Genomic DNA, 22402 nt, shown 5'->3' on the forward strand with positions numbered 1-22402 from the left:
CTTTTCACTGTCATTAACATCAACTCCATAGAAACACCATTAAAATTCTTTCTGTCAACTGAATAGAAACATCACTAAAATTATTTCTTGTCAACGGAATATTTTAATGTAGGTTGCATCTAGCTCACCTTGCAACCAAAGTTACATGGGTTCTAACTTAACTTTCTAGGGTTCAAGCAAGCGAAGCATGAGGAGCCTCAAAGCCTCAGCCATGACTGCGTATTTTACTAACATGTTTTTATTCCTTGGCTATTGGAATATATATATATATATATATATATATATATATATATATATATATATATATATATATATATATATATATATATATATATAAAATTGGAATAGAATAGTTTAGGTAATGAGAATATATATAGATTGTTTATGTTGTTATAAATAATGGTTTGGAATTTTTATTTTATTGGATTTATATAGTAGAAATAACCAAGAATGAAGTTATAAGATTTATATATATTTTTCAAGATTATATTTAACATTAAACTATTAAAAAATAAATTGAATTTTATAATGTTATAATAAATTTTGTAATTTAAAATATTTAATAAAGAAGAAAATATTTAATCTTATTTCATTGTGTTTAATTATGTTTAAGAAATAATAATACTAATTAATAAAGAAATAAATGTAAAGTGAAATAGCTAGTGAATAAAATCATAATATTTAATTACTAAGAATTTTTCTTAAATATGCAATTTAAATAAGCCTTGTGGATTCTTTTTATTTCAGTTAATATTATTAATCTTTAATATTTATGCAAAGGGCACTAGTTATAAGAAACTAGGTTTTGATACCATTTTGTAACATTGCATCACGGTGTTACCTTAGCAAAATATTTTGATCTAAGTACTAACATTATTTAATACTAAAAAACCAACAAGAATCACATTGCCAAACATAATAGACTAATAGCACATACTACAAGTAAGCTTCAATTAAAGTCAGTGTGTGTGTGTGTGTGTGTTGGAAACAATGTTAATAATGAGAGGGGGGTGAATCAATATTAAGGCTAATTTAAAATTTTATGCCAATTTATCTTTAATCATTTAAACTTGGCATCCATTATATGAGAGCAACCATTACCTAACCATAACAACAGTCATATCAACCAATACAAGCATACACATCATGAGCAGTGAACACATGAGACTCGGAGGATTAATGTGGAAACTCTTTCGGGAGAAAAAACACCAAAGCTTGTTTTTGTTATTGATGTAAAAATAAGAGCACCTACTCTGTTACATCAATATGTTTGTGAGCCACCACTCGCAAGAAGCATCAACTCCATTTGATTGTTTGATAGCACCCACTAGCAGGAAGCACCAACTCTCTCCTTTTGTAGATACCTGGTCAACTTACCAAAATCACCATGCGAAGCACCAAATTCATGGATTTGTTACAAGCACCAACTTGCAACTCCTTTGATTTATGCAAGCACTGACTTGCAAGAGGCACCAACCCCCAAGATTTCGTCAAATACCCACTAAGATGGAAGCACCAACTTCATGTACGTGGGCTCCAACCCACACTCAATAAGGAACTAATATTGTTCACTATAATTGGAAGCCACTTTATCTGTTTTCAGTTCTCTGCTCTCCTCTGCCCTTGGCCCTCTGTTCTGCCAACAACCTTAACTCATACTCAACCCACACAACATTTTTTTATGTGCTCCCTCTGTAGTAGCTCATTGTTCTTCTCAACAACATACACTCAACATTCAACCCCTTCTACTTCATAGGCTCTCTCAACCTCACATAGTAGGACCGACCCACTCAACCCCTTTCCTTTGCAACATAGGCACACACACAACCTCTCTCTACAACACAGACACACTTGTCCTCTTCTCAGTAGCGCTTACACACATAGCTCTTCCATACAACTCACTCCCAATAATGTTTCTTTCCCCCAATTTCTCCATTACAATTCTAGGTTTTGTTCCTTTGCTACACTGGGAATGATGTTATCTATGCTGACATCCACACTGCTTGAGAGCGTACTATTAGCATGGAACTCTATTCTATTGTTGTGCCTAAGACTTGGTGACTACACTCGCATTAAACATTGAAAGTGGGCTTCTGAGAATTTCTCCATACTCAGAATCAATTCTTGGTTAACCTGCAGGCTACAACAAGGCTCACCATAGTTCTTGATGTAGCATCAATTTTCCTAGTCGATACATCCACATTAAACATGAGGATGGGCACTCTTGTTTTCCTCCTATACTGAGATTAATTCTTCATTCAACTTGCACACATAACATGCTTCTCCATTCCTTCTTAAATTCTCACAGAGATCAAAGTGTACTACAGGCATGGCTTTCTGAGCTCAATCTGATCTCCATTAATTGCCTCCGCAAATTTTGGTCCACGTTTCCTTGATCCACCAATCTTTGTAGCCAATATTGACTTCATTAGTTCAACCTATGCATTTGTGGTTCTTCTCTGTTTTGAATTAGCCATCAACCCCATTATATTACATTTTTTTGCATAGTTTTCGACCTGTTCACACACATTCACCAACCTGTAGAGGTCCTTTGAATATGGCACAAGTTCCAAGCTTGGCCTAAGGCGCCAAAAAACTACCAAATACAACTTTGCAGCCCTTTTTTATTAGAGCCCCTCTCATGTTGGCACTTAGACCATTTATTCCTCTGGGTGCCCCATTTTCTTTTGTATTTGGCCAGAAGGCCCATGATCGTAATAACACACAAAAACGCAGTAGGACCAAGGCCTAGGGTGATTTTTGAGATATTTCCCCGAGGGCTTATTTTTTCGTTAACTTATTCACACCCTTGGTCTCATTTTCTGCAATAGGACTGCTACCTGTGACCGTTGGCTAAGCCTATAGGTGTTAAGCCACTATATGCTCATTGCGGGCCAAATTCCCTTTGTTAATGGTTATGTGTCATTGGTCTCATTTCTATGCAAAATTACCAAGGGTTAAGTCTTAGACCATGTAGCCCTTTCTATCAATAAGAGGCTTTTTTCATAAAAAAATGGGATTGTTATTGGGAATCCCTTCTCTTTCATTTGGGACATTATGTCCATGTTTACATTAAACAAAACCTCTGATTTTCGCAGACAATCATTTTAAAAAATACAATAGGTCGCATTGGTATCTAAATAGATCATCATTATTTGTTGGAATTGATGTCAGTTCTCAAGATACTTCCATGAATTGGGTTATTTGGAGGAATGTTTTGTTGATTGAATTCATTTTTTTCATATTCTTGATCTTGTTCCATCTGTGAACATAAAAATAATGTTGGCATTATGGCATTATGAACATATGTTGAACTTGATGGCAACCCTCTCTTAGACGGTCATTTCTCTTATATACACCATGATGGGGACAAGAAGAGCCAAGAGGAGAGAAGAAAGGCCATATACTCATGTATTAGAGAAGAAAGGCCATATACGCATGTATTAATGTTATCAGAGGTATTTGGGCGCCTAAAACCCATATATGCATGCATTTATATTATCGGGAGTTGGTTGGGTGCACAAAACCCATATATATATATGCTTTTACAATACAAAGGCCTTTTTCCTTTTTTGTGGAAACAACACAAGTTAAATATGTTTCGGCACATATGGACCCGATGGCATATCGCAATGGACCCGATGGTGGCATTAAAAATTGGTTTATATTAATATCGCATCCATGCGCGTCGGGGGTCCGGCTAAGTGACTTCGTTGAAACCTCTGATTGCGAGCGGACCTGATGAAGGCATCAAAACATGGTTTATAAAAATATCGCATCCACAGTATATCGGAATACATAAAGGGTCGCCCACCCCAATCCTCCGATTGCGATAAGAGGGGTCGGACCCGATGAAGGAATTAAAAGCATTTCATATTAAATCGCATCCGCGGTGTTCGCCCATCTTATAATAGCCTCCCACTTCAAATCTCTAATAGCGATGAAAGGAGCAGACCCGATATATAAATTGGTTAATGGGGCATATCGCATCCGATCCATCGGATCGGACGTCGGGCATGTATTGTTAGCGATGAGGAGCGGACCCGATATATAAATAAAGGCTGGTTAATGGGGCATGTCGCATCCGATCCATCGGATCAGACGTCAGGAATAAACCATGAGATGGGCAGGCGCCAATAGCAATAAGGATTGGACCCGATATATTATTAGTTTGGATGCATTAAGTTAAAAGCCCGCATTTTGTGGTTTTGGACCACTATCATAGTTTTCCCGCTTAAGCCTTCTCTTAAGAGAATTGGTCAAAACAGTTGCGCCTCAGGTTTCGGATCCTCTGGTTTCGACTCATGGTATTATCAAAAGCATGACTATATAAAGAAAAAGGGGATCTGGTGGCAAGGTATCGATTATGAATTGAAGATCTTAAGGGAGAATAGATCAGCATTCTTATGATCTGTCAAGGAGCAATCTACTGAACCGAATTCAAGAAGAATGCGCGCAGGACGGTAGATCCGCATCGCTTCGGGGGTATTGCAGTTCAGTTGAGAGCAGCCAACCGCAGGGAAGTAGCAGTCATTCCTTAACTCTGATATAGCATCTTCTGTTGATTCGCTAAAGGTCTCTGGGTCCGAATATTGGGTTTGTCTTGTGTCTAGCCTCTGGGTGCTCTATAACATGTATGTCCTCTGCATTATGGTATGATTCTGGCATATACAACCTCTGATTAAAAGGTGACCAGATCAGATATTTATTTATAGCTAGTGCTTGGGTTGGCGCGTGGGTGATCTGCTGTATAAAGAAAACATGTATTGATCTGAGGTTTGGGTATTTCTGAAGAATCATTTATACTTTATGATCATTTGATCTTCTTGGATCCAGTTTGAAAATTTATGAAAAGTGGTCCTTGAAAGAAGTAAGGGGGTTGTAGCTCCCTTCCAGGAGAGACTGGAAAACGAGAGAGAGTTGTAGCTCTCTGCAGGTTGCATCCTGCGTACTGGTAAAGGACTGTACCAGTACAATCTCATTGTAAAAGAAGTTTCTAATTGAAAGAAGATAGAGACATATTGCAGCAGGTGGTTTTCACCCACATTGGGTTTCCACCTTATATCTGGTGTTCTTTGGTGTGACTATCTATTTATCTTGTTCATGCTCATTATTTTTATGGTATTGACATACAAAGTAACGATCAATATCCGAAGAATAATTCAAAGTATAAATAAGGAAGATATATTGAAAAGAACTTAATAATATTGATTCACCCCCCCCCCCCCCCCCCCCCCCTCAGTATTATTTCCAACAAATAAAGTGTAATGAGTTTATCTACATTAGTGAGAATAATGAAAATTGAAATAAATAATATACATAAATGTAAATTGAAAATCAACATACCATATCAAGAAGTGACTCATAAAATGTGCACATGGTTTTAAAACCATGTTTCATGCCTATTGCAACAAGTCTTATGTTGGCATAGTTCCATACTTTCTTTCCTACATGTTTTGAACCCCATTATAAATCATAGATTTAATATAAAGGATTTTTTTGTTCTATTAATTATAAAATCAGAGAAGTAAAACAACATGGATACTTACAAATTCCACAATTAATTTTTTATATGCCAACATATACTCACAAACATTATTTAACACAATGTCTATCAATTCTTCTGATGGATCTTCTTTTTATGTTAGCACCTATTTGAAGGCATTCAAGGATGGTTGTTGTAAAACAACTTAAATATTCAAAAATGAAACCTTGAGTTGTTATAATGAAATATTAACAATTAATCACAAACTTTGAAATCAACCCTTTTCTTCTTTGTCGTCCTGTTTTATGTGTTGAATGAGTTCCATCTTGTTATCTTTTCTATAAGAAAATACTTGAAAATTAATATTTAATGCTAAATTATTTTTTTATATGTAGAACGTAAATCATGATTACATACATTTGAAGCACATTATTGTTGAGATGGCTCCTCTTGTGATGCAATTATGTCCATTTCTTTGACCATCTCCTTATACACTTTTTTTAACATTCCTACTGACATGTTTTGTATATCAGCGCATTGATCATTTGGGTTTTCATAATCTTCCTGGAAAAAACAATAAAGTATTTTTATAATGATATATGAAAACTAAATAGAACAAAATCGATATTAATAAATTAATGGTTTGCAGTAATATATACATATAATTCTATAAAATCATTTTGTACAATTAGGAATATTATCTTTTGAATGATTCTTTTTTGTTGTTGTATGTTTTTGCTATTGCAAGTTTGACATGTCTCATTGAAAATTGCTCTAGAAACACTTCTTGTAGTTTAGATAAAATTTCGTTCTTAGAATCATTGCATTGATATTTTATTGTAAGTGGAAAATACGTCTATGCATTTGTTCCACTAGATTCTTCTTAGTTCTGTAAATTTCCCCCCTTTCATTAACCTCCAACACCACTCCAAATGAGCTAAGGACCAATTCATAATCCTTTACATGTTCCCTAATTTTTCTTTTCTTAGAACGATATTGATTTTTTCTCCATTGTTGCTCACTGTAGAACATTAAATATATATGAATTTATAGATTGTTTGAAAGTGCCCTAATCTATCGATTCAATGGTATTTGGCCACGACTGACAGCTCTTCACAGTTGGATCTCGGAGGTATGGAAGCCTCTAATTCTTGATGCAATTAATATCTACCCCTGTGCTAGGGGTTTCTTTATAGTAGATTTTGAAAACCTTGAAAGCAGACAATGTATTATAGATTTCGGCCCTTGGTTTTGGGAAAAATCAGGCCTATTCATGAGGCCATGGAACCCATCATTCGATCCCTCAACAAAAGTGATAACCTCAACACTGGTTTGGTGAGATTGCCAAACCTACCCTTGCATCTCTGGAATTTATCTTCGCCAAAAGCCATTGGAAATGCAATTGGGAAATTTTACTACAGGTGCCTAGAAACAGAGGAATATGCCAGAACCACCTATGCACGCATCTGTGTGGAAATGGACTTCAGCGTCGGATTCCCAACTAAAATACACCAAACAAGTAAATACTATGTGTGGAACCAGAAACTCGATTATGAAAGTGTCCTCTTCAGATATCGATCTTGCTTTAAGACAAGCCACCTAGCCAAAAATTGCCCTCAAGCCTCCCAGAAAATTATGCTAGAAAAAATCATCACGGATCTACATGGTGGGAAGGAACACTACACTATCATCAAAGAAGAATACTCTCGAGAAAACTTTGAATCACAAGAAATTGGGCAAGAAAGAAATAACTCTCAAGACAAGCAGGGGGAAAGCCCTGCCCAAAAACAAAAGAGTGAACTCGACAACCCCTCGAACAGTTATGAGGGTTTGAATACCGCACAAAATAAATCTTCATTTAACAGCAAATCATATCTCCTAGACCAAACTTATTCTCCGACTATATTCAAAAGGAAGAACACCAGGAATTAGAAGAGATGAAGGAGATGCAAGATAAATAAAGTTAGAAGACCATAGAGAAAAAAAAGAAAGCTATAGCACCAATCTCGCCGAGAAAGATGAGGAGCCAAACAATTTGAAACTAAGAAAGAAAATTATAGGTCCAATAGACCAATTTGGTCTCAGTGGATGTTAACCATCATCATCATCATCATCATTATTAATGAAAATTCAAAATCAACAAAAAAAACTCACATTGAATAATATTTTTTCATTCACCTGATTCATCATTCTGCAGTTTTTCTATCAGGGTTTTACGCTCTTTTGCACTTAGATTAGAAATAATATTATCAACCTTCTTCATTTCGTGGCTCTGCATGACACACACCAACTAATACATATTAGTTAAACTTACATATAGTTCAAAAATACTAATTTTGTAAAGAATTTACAAAGAACTTTGTTTCTCTGATTTTTTTGATGTGTTGTCATTGTGTCGATCAATATTTTTGTTACCTGAGACTTTCTGAGACATTTGTTTATCAATATATAACTTTTATCATTCAATACAGAAGCCATTAGATATATTTTACAAATAAATCAAATAATTTTCATAAAAAAAAATATGTAGTAACGGTGCATTTATTCAAATTAACGCACGAGAACGTTTATGAGATTAAACGCACTAGGATTTTAATTATTCAGCATCGTCCCGAAAAAATATTTTTTAAAAATAATTTTAAATTAGGACGGTCTGATTTGTAAGGCTAAACACACTACACTGACGTAAGGGTGTTATTAGGAACAGACACACCAAGAGCAACAATGAATAGAATGGACAAAATCAAAAAGTGTTATAATATACTAGTGCACTGAAATAATCAGGTAGCCCCATGTTAGAAAATGTAACTATGTTCGGTCTTCAATAACATACTTGAGTCATTATGTAATGTACTTTTCATAAGAATAAAGAAAATAATTTTTATTATTGTAAAAATGACTTATTAAAGCATGTGTTTCATGCTTGGGTCATCATTATATTAGTCAAAGTTCCCATTGTGGACTCCTAGGATTAATATTGAGTTTATAGAGTCATTGTACATTCGAAGAGACCCTTCTTGGGCTTTTGAATCATGTAAAAAGGTCTTGTATCAAGTCAAATATGAATTATGTACCCTCCACATCATGTCAGCCTAAGGAAGATCAAATCGACCTAAGGAACCCCATTCGACCCACAAGAAGCCTATATATTCAAGGAGGTTGAAGTCATTTGAACCACTCACTCTCAAGTAAGTTTGATATCTCAAGAAGAGCTGGAGAAGTGTGAATTCTATTTCCGAGAGGACGAAATAAGTATGAGTTTGGGGAAGTATATAGAGAAGAAGAAAATCAATTTTTTGGTGCCTCTCTCTCTCTCTCTGTTTCATGGTCTCGGTTGGGAGATCGAAGTCTCCTAAGATTTCATTGTTGCCAAAAGCTAATGCCCAGTATAAGTTGCTGGAAGAGGGTTGAAGATCTGTGAGGCTGACATGATGTGGAGGGAAAGTCTGGTCTTGGTCTAGGGTAAAGAGTATCAAAGAATACTATTGAAAGGAAGAATTATCTTGACTGGGTTTTTCCCCTCAAGTGGGGTTTTTCCATAAAATGTGCTTATATATTGTGTCTCTTTCTTTTTGATCTTCATACACATATAATATAGTAATTTCTTGATGAAATATAAGATAATAAATAAGTAAAAGAAGCCAACACACTCACAAGTAATTATCAAGAAAGGAGAATCAAACCCTAATATAATATCTTTGATTTTCCAACATGGTATCATAGCTAAGGTCAAGAGAAGTTGAAGATCACTTTGTTGGCATGGATTCTCCCTCTATGGTGAACTACATAAGATTAGGTTACAACACTATTGGAAGATGGATCAAGAAGATCATCTACTACTTATTCAACAAAGTCAAGATTCAAGGATTTTTGGCTACCCTTACAAGTTCCCTTACTGATGAAAATGCATGGATCATCGATAGTGGTGCATCGAGACACATGGCAGGTGAAATCAAGCAACTTCACACACTATCAAAGGATTCATCCTCTCATGCAGTGGAATTGGGTGATAACAAAAGCTATGTTGTTAGAGGCATGGGATCTACATCATTAAAGTTGGATAATGCATCGAAGTTGCATCTCAACAACATTCTATATGTTCAAGGTTTGAAAAAGAATTCACTTTTTATTTCTTTTTTAGAATATAAAGGGGAAAGGATTTATTTTGTTTATGTAAAAGTATTGGTTTTGGGAAAGAACTCTAGTATTGAAAAATCTAGGGTTATTGGAGTTCGTGAAGGAATTTTACTGGGTTATCACTCCATATCCTCAAGCTTTGGTTCATATAGAAATAAGTCCCATTGAACTATGGCATCAAAGGTATGGTCATCTTAATTGTAGAGTCATCCCTACCCTGAGTCAACTAGTTCATGGTATTCCTAATATGAATTTAGATCATGAAGGTGTGTGTAAGGGATTCTCTTTGGGGAAGCATACTAGAAAGCCATTTCATAATAGTGAAACTAGGTCTAAATAAATATTATACCTCATCCATTTCGTTGTATGTGGACCCATGTATGACAAATCACTTGGAGGTCATCTCTACTTTGTAACATTCATTAAAGATCATTCGAGGAAGACATGGCTCTACCTACTCAAAACTAAATATGAAGTATTTGATAAGTTCAAGGAGTTCAGGGCTAAAGTGGAAACCCTAACTAAAATAAAGATAAAGACTCTAAGGTCTGACAATGGTGGGGAATACACTTCTAAATATCTAATTTCATATTGCAAGGATGCAGGTATTAAGAGGGAACTCATCTTTCCCTACTATCCAAAAAATAATGGATTGGCCGAAAGGAAGAATATGACAATTGAAGAAGGCATTCGAATGATGCTCCTTGATCTAGATCTACCAAAGTTATTATGGGGTGAAGTAGTAAAATAGAAGTCCTCATAAGAATCTTGATAATATTGCATCCGAAGAAGTATCCATAGAGAAGAAGTCAAGTGTGAATCATCTCTATATATTTGGAATTCCATCATATATCCATCTTCTGAAAGATAAGCGAAAGAAGTTGGACTCGACAAGTATCAAGGGAATATTCGTTGGTTATAGTCTTTCCTAAAAAGCATATATAATTTATATAAAGGAAGGATTGATTCTGATAATGAAGAAGTTCCCATATTTGAAGAAGAAGAGGTTCAACATGAGAACTCTAATACAAATTTTGAAGAATAAGGACCAAGTGAGCTTATTCAACCAATGGATATCCCAAACACAAGGAAGAGGAAAAATTGGTTGAAAGATACATTAGAAGATGTTGAAGGACATGAAGCTGCGAAAGATTCCTCCACGGAAAGTAAGAAACCAAAAAGATATTATGGTTATGCTGCATATATGACAAAATTGATTGAAGTTGAACCATCTACATTCAAGGAAGTTGAGCATGAAGAGGTTTGGAAGAAAGATATGCAAGAAGAATATCAATCCATAATGAAGAATGGGGTTTGGGAAATCATTCTTATACCTAGTGGAAAATTGGTTTTCACATCGAAGTGGATCAATAAGATCAAACATGCTATTGATGAAAGTATAGACAAGTACAAAGAAAGGTTCATCACAAGGGGTTTCTCTCAAAAGGAAGGCATTGACTATGAAGAAACCTTTGCACCTACAAAAAGGTGCACTAACATTAGATTGTTGGTTTCATTGGTTGCTACAATGGGTTGGAATATCCATCAAATGGATGATAAGACTGCATTTCTAAATGGGACCATTGATGAGGAAGTGTACATCGAACAACCTAAAGGATTTGAAGTGAATATCAGGGACTGTCATCTTTACAGATGCAAGAAGGCTCCATATGGATTGAAGCAAGAACCTAGGGCATGGTATGCAATAATGGATGCATATATTCTAAGAATTAGGTTCGTGAAGAGTACCGATGATCTGAATCTATATATCAAGGTTGTAAATAATGAGCCTGTCATTATTATACTATATGTGGATGATCTATTCATCACTGGTGTAGAAAAAAGAATTCAATAATGAAATAAGGTGTTGGCAGCTGAATTTGAGATGAAGGATCTAGGACTGATGCATTACTATCTAGGTCTAGAAGTATGGCAAAGAACCGAGGAGATATATTTGGGGCAAGGAAATTACATCATCAAGTTATTTCATAAATTTGGGATGATGGATTCCAAGACAATGATTACTCCTATGATCACCAACCTTAAGAAGTTGAGGAGCTCCAACTCTAGTCTCATGGATCCTACCTCATATCGATAGTTGGTGAGTCCCTGATGTATCTAGTAAATACTACGCCAGATATATGTTTTACAGTGAACATTCTTAGTGAGTTTCAGTTGGAGCCCGGTCATGATCACTAGATAGCTGCGAAACATATATTTAGGTATCTTCGTCGCTACATCACTTCCTAAAATATGATAGTAAGGAATTCAAGCTAATTGGATTTACAAACTCTAATTGGGGTGGTAGTGAGAACGATGGAAGGAGAACTACTGGATGATGCTTTAATCTGGGAGTTACTATGATCTCATGGATGAATAGGAAGCAATCTCTCATTGCATTGATTAGTGCCGCGGAAGAATACATGGCTGCATGTGAAGTAGGAAAAGAGGTTGTTTGGTTAAGGAAGCTTCTGACAGATTTGTTCGACAAGTCTCTGGGTCCTATTGTGATTAATTTTGATAATCAAAGTTACATCAAGATGTCTGGAGATTATTTGTTTCATTCGAGGACAAAACATATCAATAACAAATTCCACTTTATTAGTAACTTAGTGCAGGATGGGATCATGAATTTAGAGTATGTTCTGATAGATGAACAGGTAGCAAACATACTAATAAAGGCTCTTCCTAATAAGAAGTTCGAATATCTAAGGAACTTGTTGGTTTTGGTAGATATTGGTGATTGTATTGATGATAAGGAAATGGAAGGTAGTTGTTGAGGCCTTGCGAGGAAATGTCTGGATCCCGGAATTGAAAAGGTGGTGTTTTTCACCTAGCTTTGTTTTGGATACACTCCTGTATGTTTGGGTTGGTGATTAGAAAGTAAGCCTGATGGTACCTAGAGGGGCTAAAAGTTTGAGTCCACCTAAATCCCACTTGGATATATTTCTCTGGTCAAGAATCTATTCCATGGCATTGTGGTGCCTAAATTGTTGAGAGACTGGTTGGATAGATTTCCCTGGTCAGGAATCTAGTCCATGGAATTGTGGTGCCTAAAATTTCTTCATGTTTTCATATAGTTTGAGATCTTCCATTGTATATGTACATGATGAATACCTCCCTAGTTAAGAGGGAGTGTTAGAAAATGTAAGTATGTTCGGTCTTCAATAATTTACTTGAATCATTATGTAATGTACTTGTGAAAAGAATAAAGAAAAGATTTTTTATTATTGTAACAATGACTTATTAAAGCATGGAAATACAAGAAAAAAGGACATTGGTGGGGTCAAAAAATGTCACCATAAGCTCATTGGTGACGAACAAAAGAGTCTATGTCACCAAAAACTGAATGTCACCAAAAGTATAGGTGTTGTGGTGACATTCAAGGTATGTCACCAATAAGTATTTATAACGATGGATAGTGACTGTCACCATTTCATATGATTAATGGTAATGGACCTTAGCCTCCGTCATCAAAAATTCGAATGTCATCAAAGGTGGCGTCACCAAAAGTATGTGTTGTGGTGACATTCAAGATTCACCATGAATAATGATTATAATGATGGATAGTGACTGTCACCATTTCATATGAACACCAACGATTTATTATGATGGACCTTTTATGCCCGTCACTATTGCGCATGTATATGGCGACATTCATTGACCTTCACCATTTCATATTTTGGTGAGGGTCGAAAAATATAATCATAAGCTCATTGGTGACGGTCAAAAGAGCCTTTGTCACAAAAATTGAACGTCACCAAAGGATGCATAGACAAAAGTATAGGTGTTTTGGTGACATTCAAGGTCCATCACGAATAATGATTATAATGACAAATACTGACTGTCACCATTTCAAATGAACAATAGTTATTTATGGTGATGGACCTTTCATGGTTATCACTATTGATGCATATATATGGTGGCATTCGTTGACCATCACCATTTCATATTTTGGTGAGGGTTGAAAAATTTCACCATAAAGTTATTAGTGATGGTCAAAATAGCCTCTGCCACCAAAAACTTATTGTCTCCATTCCCTATGAATATCATGGAATGATGGAATCGAACCACCAACCTCCTACTTGTAAAGAAGGTGCTCTTCCATTGAGCTAGCACCCTTTAAATAATTATAGGGTTTTCAATTAATTATAAAACTTTGTAAAGTTTTGGAAAATATTTTACTAAACAGGAAAAATAACATTGAACTTGCAGGTACCTACCTAATGGTTATGGAAGTTATCAAAAGTGGGTGGGGGAGAAATCGTTACATATAAGATACTCAAAATGTTCAGTTGAATACTCAATTAGAAGTGAACTTTGAAGACATTTATAGCCTATAAATGACTTATAATTATCAAACCTAAAATCTGTAATTACACCAAATATTGATTTATGAGCTTGTGAATCATGTAAATTTATTGTGATAGCATAAAAAAAACTACCTCTAAAAGACTAATTTGCATGCCAAAAAGTAAAAAACAGTGAATATATATGATGCAATTATGAATAATGAGATACTGCTTGAATCCTATTGGCTATGGGGTCTATAAAACTAATTGGGAGTGCTTTTCATTATTAACGAATTCAAGATGTCAAAATACAATGATCAATAACAATGATCCTAAAATGAAACCCCTAAACAAATGTTAAAATGGTAAGCACAAAGTTTGGGTAATACCCATTACACCAACAAAATATCCAAGGGACATTCAAAAGTATCTAAAGATGAAATTGCATGGATACAAGGAAAGCACTCTCTACCTCTCAATGATAATTGTGTCCTCCTACAAGTACTTCAACTACAAATGGGGTGTGAAGACAAGAACCTCAAAGCAAAAAGAACTACACAATACAAAAATACACTACATCCCCCTCTACCTTTATAGAATAGATCTAGGTGAATAAAAAAAGATACATAGATAATAGGACTAGCAATTTCCCCTAAAGCTGCAAAGATACATCGAAGGAATAAAATATTTGTGTCTGCCTAACCCAAGCCTGCAGAGAGACACCTTTGATGTAATTATGCTGCTTTGTCTCCATGTAGCTAAAACAAGGTTAAATTCTCTTGAGAAAAATTTGCAAAGCCTTCCACTGACATTCTTCTGATATGCTTTGGTTTAGGGAATTCATGTTTCTCAATTTTTTTTATGCTCTAATATTTCCATTGAAAACATGTAAAGAGCCTATCCATAATGCTAAAGGTAAATTTTATCCTGAGTTGATTGTTGTCCATAAACAAAATTCAAGTTCAACCAAAATTGCATACTAGCCAAAAACAAGCCCTACGTCAGTTAATGAGGGAAATCAATTCTTTTGACAACTAAACCATTCATGATATCTCAGACTGATCAATGGTTTGTTTCATGATCTATTATGTTTATTGTATAAGTTCAATGACTGCACCATCTTGTATTCTATATTTATTTCTTGTTAAAGACATGTCTCAATCTCATCATGAAAGATAAGAGGATATCTGATGTTCAACAATTATCCACTCTCCACAAAGCATAAGATTTTTCCCTCTTACAGTAACTATAGTTTAAATATCAACACAAAACTCATTGACTAGATCATTTGTTTAGTGGAAGATTCTAATTGGGGTTCTGCATTTTACATGTGCTTGTCACTTATAAGGGTCAGAATGTCCATGGTAGAATAAAATTTTACATCACTGCAATGCAACTCAATAAAAACAATTAAATGCAAAATGGTAGCTATGATAGAGTAATAAATTCAAATCTGGATAAAACAAATTACTAAAAGTAAGTGTTATATAAAACAAAGAGTACACGATCAATATTTTACCCATGAAATAAACATGCAATTTAATGAGCTTATGTTCAGATTTGAAACATGCATTCTTTAGAAAAATAGAAGAGAGAACTTTAACTTTCAGAAATTAAGATCACTTTAAAAGAGTGTCCATCTTCATGACAATTTAAGATATGCAAAAATGTATAATAGAAATGACATGATCACTAGGTAATTTTGCTAAACACAAACCTACCATAGGAATATATTAGATAAATGAAAAATTAATGTCATGTGAGATGCAAATTAGTTAAAATCAACACACATGAAGAGCTTTGAAAGCATTGTTTTTGCTTTAATATTATTACAAATAAATGTAGCTTCAAGGATTTTGATTTGGCACCCTATTTGGATAGAATCTTGCTGACAACTTACTTTATTTCAGTTTCATTCACTATTTGTTCACTAGGGCACTTGGCTTTGTTCAATTCTAAAAGAAACTTTTATAAAATTATATGGTATATTTACATTACTGCTAAATTCAAATTATTCTCACTAAAATCTAATATTTATGGATGGTATCATTTAGTGTGGATGTTAAGAAGGATTTTGTTGCAAAAGTTGTTAGGGTTGAAGCATGAACTTCTCTAGTTTTAGGGAATAATTATGTGCTTTTGTTGGTTTTGGCACCAAGTGGAAATAAATCTTACCTTTGTGTTTCTTGGTTGAACTGACAACTCCCTCCTCATACTAATTAAAATGTACAACTCTAAACCAGGTCATGTAATTAGATGAAACTCTAGTAGGTTGTATCAAGAGACAATACCTCCTCACACTTCTTCCTTGTAACTACATGAAATGGTGTGTTGCCATTTCTGTCAGGTAGCATAACTATTGTTGGGTCAACCTGAAGTAGTTTCTTCACCACATACAAGTAGTTGGATCCTTTGGATGCCATGTGCATTGTTGTCTAGCCCTTTATGTCTATTATTCGAGCCATTTGTGGATCCTTTGCTAGTAAAGCTCCCACAATATTTGTGTAACCACTTCTTGCAGCCAAATTGCAGTGCATTCTTACCATTGTTTCTAGCAATCCCTGTCAACTGTGTCTAGCAAGAATCTCATTGACCACCTCAACATGACCCTTAGTTGTAGGAGAAACGAGGTGTTGCATTTGATAAATCCAATTTTTGTTGAGATCAAGGTTTTGGTTCAGAAGCTTCTTGACAACATGTGTGTATAATTTATCAGTGAACTTTGTATGAATGTATTGTGCTACATATTTGTATATCAACATTCATAATATGTGATCCTAGAAACAAATTCAACCTCAATAGATCACAAAATGAATTCCACTATTTAGTAGTCCACAAGTCACATTCATCAAAAGATAAAATGGCATAGAGGTTTCTCACATGGCATGTCAGATAAAAAATCAGGTAGAGAACATAAGATAAGAATTTGATTTCATATGCATTGTTGTTTTGAAATTTGATCTAATATTTTTTCTAGCGGGTTGTGAAGGGAGAGTATGAGTATCATTTCTCTTGTTGTGTCTCTCCAATGGTTCCCAATAGCACATAAGAATCATGGAATCTTGCTAGTCCAAATGGTGATGCTAAATCACCTTAGACTTGAGATCAGGAGGTGGTTGTATTGCATTCTTTGTTTGGTAGAGGGGCAGTCTTTTGCTTGAAGGTTGGTTCTCTTGCTTTTATTTCATCTGTTGGATGCATGATGGCTATAGATTTTCCTTTAAACTTTTTCTATCACCATTGAATCATGTTCCCAAGACTTAGAGTGGTGAAGTAAAGTATGTTCCCTATTGTGGAATTCATTGATTATGATTGTATACACATTTCTCTAACCTCTTTAGCAAATGAAAGCCTTTTGTGATGATAATGCACGAGAACCAAATTATAGCAACCTCAGGTGTTTAGATAGAAGAAGAACAACATGAATATCACTCACAATTATTTTCTCCAAGTACACCTCAGTTAGAGAGGCTTCAGTTGGTTAAACTCAATATTAGGGGTTGTCTCTATCAAAAGTGTGCTCTGTGGTTTTTAAAGGATTTTGGTTCACCCTATGGATGCACTTGGCATGATGATGTGATCTGGTATCAACCGTGGGAAAGGAACATATTGAATGTTGGCTCCATTTCTTTCTTTACATATATTTGTAATTTTTTAATTAGTAACTCAGCACTAGGAATGCATAGGTGCTACCCTAAATTCTAACACTCCTGAAATGCTTAAATAGGAAAATCTACTTCTATTGACCTCAAGACCTCCTACATGAAGCTAAAGCCTTGAATTACACAACCACATGACATATCCTACTAGGCTAGCTATTCTTCGATATTATTGGATTGATCCCATCAACATTTTTCTTCAATTTTGACCATTTCTAGACTAGATTGGCCAATATCAGCAATTTTTTTTCTTTTTTTTTATTATTCCCAAGGAAAACATCACAGAAAGCCATGAGTAATTTGTTGTGATCCCTGGATAATAATGGGGTAAACCATTGGAACTGATTATGGTGCTTAACCCTAACCTCCCAACTCTGAAAGGACCCACGTCTAGCTACAAGATCACTTGAACTTACCCTTGGGGCTATGCAAATATCACCACTTATTTCCTAGCAATCTTGTTTTCATACTTGTCAGTCCTTTTCAGTTTGAGTTTTCCTTCCCTACTCATATTTTGGATTCCATTTCAAGTCCATAAAATGTGTTTCTCCTTGGCTACAATTATTCCAATTAACATATGGGATTTGTCCTACTTCTTATTTATCAATATATTACATTTAATATGACGATTAAGGATGTGGCATGACTCCTAGTTTGAAAACCGAAAGTGTGAAATGTTAATATGATTTTAGAATTGTTGTACAATGTGTAGATGAACATGCATATTCCTTCAAAGGTGGATCTTTTAAGTTGGATGATTGTCAAAAGTTGTGCAATAATATTCCAAGCACTTCTAAACATGGAGAAATCAGTTTACTGGAAGAAGGTACTATGCCAATTTGTGTTTCTTAGATTCCTGATGTAGAAGCTCCATTGAATGCTTAGTATATGGATAGTAATCCTTTTGCACCAGTAAATTCAAAGGTTGGTGACACTTTTCAGATACAATATCCATCTGAGTGGAAATTGGAATTAAAAGATGAAATATTACAAAAACTATAGAGAGATGAGTGTGAGTTTGATAGGGTGGAGAAGGAACGTGGATGTTTGAATTCTGAAATTCAAACAAAGAATTGTCATTCTGGTTGTTTTGATGTTTATGTATATTGCTGGTAGGAAGCATTCAGAGAAACAAATTAAAAAAGAATTCTGAAGGATTTAACTTGAAGTATTAAAGCATCTTCTTCAGGGTACATAAATAAGGATAGAATTATGGTACCTTCATTGGCATCAAAGTCAGCTGAAGTGGGGGTTAGAAATCAATGCTTCATAAAGTTGTCATTTCAATGCCATGGAAAAGGAACATAAGACAAAAAAACCTATCATGTGGACTATTGGAAGACAAATTATTGAAACAAAGGATTGTGGTGTTAACAACATGGATGCTAATTTGGAAGATGAGGCTGTAGAAATCCAATCAGTAATAGTTGAAGATTCAAGTTCACATTCTTCTATCAAAAATAAATCTAGGGAAACTTTTCAATTGAGTTCTAAAGTGGGCATTTCAATATTGTTTAACTCAATGCCTTTGCCTAAAAGTTCTATTGGTGGCACTTGTTATTATCTTTTGAAATTTCACATGTCACTATGGAAACAAAATGTTGTGGTGCTTTAATTTTCTGAAATTTCACAGATGTCAGAGACTGTCTCAATGATTGCTTTAATTTTGAAGGAGACTCCTCCTAACAAATCTCTTCAAGAAGATTCAAATCAAGTAAAGGTTGAAACATCTGTTACTAAATATAGATAAAGACGATGTAGTATCAACATGTTTGCAAATAAATACATCAAATAATGATGCAAATGATATTTCTTTGGAGGAATACATTAAGGGGAAAGAAAACACATTTTCTATGAAGAAAGGTTGACCATCCACCAGTACTTTGGTTGTGTGTCCAACAAGTGTTCTTAAGCAATGGGCACAAGAAATTTGTGACAAGGTTATCAAAAAGGAAATTTGTTTGTTGTGGTATATCATGGAAGCAACAGGAAAAATGGCCCTAATGAGCTGGAAAAGCATTAAATTGTTTTGACTACTTATTCCATGGAGGTTCCAAAACAGGATCTTGGAGATGATTATGAAGAAGTTGAAAGAAATCCTAATGATTCTGGTCTAATCGACTCTTTTATTCTTAAAAAGAAAAATAAGACCTCAAAGACTGTTAGGAAGACAAAGAGTAGAAAGGGAGAAAATGGCTCCTCAAGTGAACCTATTCCTCCCCCTCTTACAAGAGTGGGTTGGTTTAGGGTGGTTCTAGATGAAGCTCAGAGTATTAAGAATCATAGGACCCAAGTTGCTAGAGCATGTTGGGGTTTACCGGCTAAACAAAGGTGGTGTCTCTCTGGGACACCAATCCAAAATTCTATTGATGATCTTTTCATCTACTTTAGGTTTCTTAAATATGATCCATATGTTGTTTATAATTCTTTCATTTCCAAAATAAAGTTGTTGATTTCTAGAAATCCAATTTCAGGATACCAAAAGCTCCAAGTTGTCCTAAAGATAGTAATTCTCTGGTGCACAAAAGGTACTACCATTGATGGGGCACCTATTATTACATTACCTCCTAAAATAGTTACCTTGCAGAAGGTTGAATTCTCTGTAGGAGAACGTGATTTTTACCACTTGCCTAAAGCTCATTCACAAGCTCAATTCAAGGTCTGGGGCTGATAGGTGGTTTTGGTTAAACCCCGGGTTGGCTATGATCAGCCTGACTCGCTCGTTTTGGATGTTTATATAAATAAATATCTTGCTGAGAGAGATTTGTGGGTATTTGTTGTTTCACGGTGGTAGATAACATCCACACACAAAGGCTCATATGTCTCAATGAGAGAGAGAGTTGTGTGTATTTGTTGTTTCAGGGTGGTATATAACATCGACACATAGAGGCTCAAGTTTTTCTATTGGTGGAAGCTCAATTCAAGGTCTATGCTACTGCAACAACTATGAAAAATAACATAGATGTAAATATATTATTAATGTTGTTATGTCTTCATCAAGCATGTGATCATCCTATTTTTGTTAAAAGTCGCTTATCCATTTCTACTTGGAGATGTTCTGCAGAAGCAGTAACGAAGCTACCCAGGGAAAAATGGATTGATTTGATAAATCATTTGGAAGGTTCATTAGCTCTTTGTGGCCTCTGTAATGATGCCCCTGAAGAAGTCATTGTCACCATCTGCAGTCATGTATTTTTCAATCAGTGCATATTAGATCACCTTACTCAGTCAGACAATAGCATTTTCCCTACTCAAGGCTGCAAAATCCATCTAAATGATGATTCTATGTTTTCTCTGACTGCCTTAAAGCATTGCACTTCTGATGATACTATCAATGATTAGATCTCTGCAAGTTTAGAAGGGGTCAATGAATTGGATTTGAAATATGATATTCCATACTTTCATTCTTCAAATATCAAAGCCACAATAGAAACTCTCCAAGCCCTCCCAAAGTTACGTACGAGTTCCTCTAGCAACAGTTATGTCAATAATATCAATAAAGATTCAGCTAAAACGTCTAATAGTGGTAATAGTAATCAACATGAAAAGCCAAGTCTAAAGAAGCATATTATAGAGACATAGGAGAAAGCCATAGTTTCTCCAAGTGGATGAGTATGTTGGATTTTCTTGAGGTTCCACTAAAAAAATCATGCATACAATATAGAAGGTTGGATGGAACTATGTCTGTAATAGCACGGGATAAAGTTGTGAATGATTTCAAGACACTCCCTGAGGTAACTATTATGATAATGTCCCTGAAAGTTGCAAGTTTTGGTCTCAACATGGTTGTTGCATGTTATGTTCTTCTGCTTGATCTTTGGTGGAATCCAACAACTGAAGACCAACCTATTGATAGATCACATTGAACTATACAAATTCTTCATGTAATGGTTTCCCGATTTACAGTTAAAGATAGCGTGGAAGATCATATTTAGCACTATTATTGTTGATGAACATGCAGTTGACATTGGAGACAATCTTATAGAAGCCATAACCTAAAACTGAAATAACATGTCATAGCTTATAGACCAAAACATTGAAATCCCATCTATAATAGACAATACCATAGTTATCATATCACCCATTTACCATAGACAAATACACATATCCAAATCAATCCAAGACAACATGAATTCAAAGAAAGGAATTTTCCAGTAGACCCATACAAAATAAATTCAACTCTAGGCCACGAGTAATTAGCACTATTAATGTTGGATGAACACGTGCTTGAGATTGCAAATAATAGTATAGCAGACATAACTTGAAACTGAAATAATGTGTCGTAGTTGGCACTCTAGAACATTGACATCCCCAGTACGATAGACAATACCACAATGATCATATCACCCATGTCCCATCAAAAAACCCACAGATTCAAATCAAACTAAGAAAAAATAAATTAAAACATATGCATTTTCCAACTGACCCATACAAAAACACATTCAGACAGACATATAAAATATAAAGTCATATTAATATGAAACAAAAAGAGGTATATTCAGTCAGGGATGACCATGAGGATTCGTTTTAGTGTTTCCATCTGATGGTCAGACAGTTGAGTGGAGACACAAATACTTCTTCCGTCTCTTCCACACAAGACATATAATTCCCTCCGAATTGAATTCGTATCCATACTTGTTTGTAAAAAAAAAATCACAATTGGATCTTAATAGCCTGCGGATTGGAACCTATCTTTGCACCAATAATTATCAAGAAAATTCGAAGTGCATTCATAGACTCACCTGCAACAAATTTCATTCTAGGACGTGACTCAAGAGGTCGAACCCAGTTACTTTTATGAATTATCTCTCCAGAGATTTCCAATTGAC

General features: G+C 35.0%; 1 pseudogene; it reads left to right on the forward strand.

The window, feature by feature from the left end:
• The first annotated feature begins 19426 nt into the window (after positions 1–19426).
• LOC149261202 (helicase-like transcription factor CHR28 pseudogene) lies at positions 19427–20915 on the forward strand (annotated as a pseudogene).
• The last annotated feature ends 1487 nt before the right edge of the window (positions 20916–22402 follow it).

Source organism: Pinus tabuliformis, chromosome 6, assembly GCF_031772625.1.
Source record: "Pinus tabuliformis cultivar Carrire ecotype Pingquan chromosome 6, CPIR1, whole genome shotgun sequence".
Lineage (NCBI taxonomy): Eukaryota > Viridiplantae > Streptophyta > Pinopsida > Pinales > Pinaceae > Pinus > Pinus tabuliformis.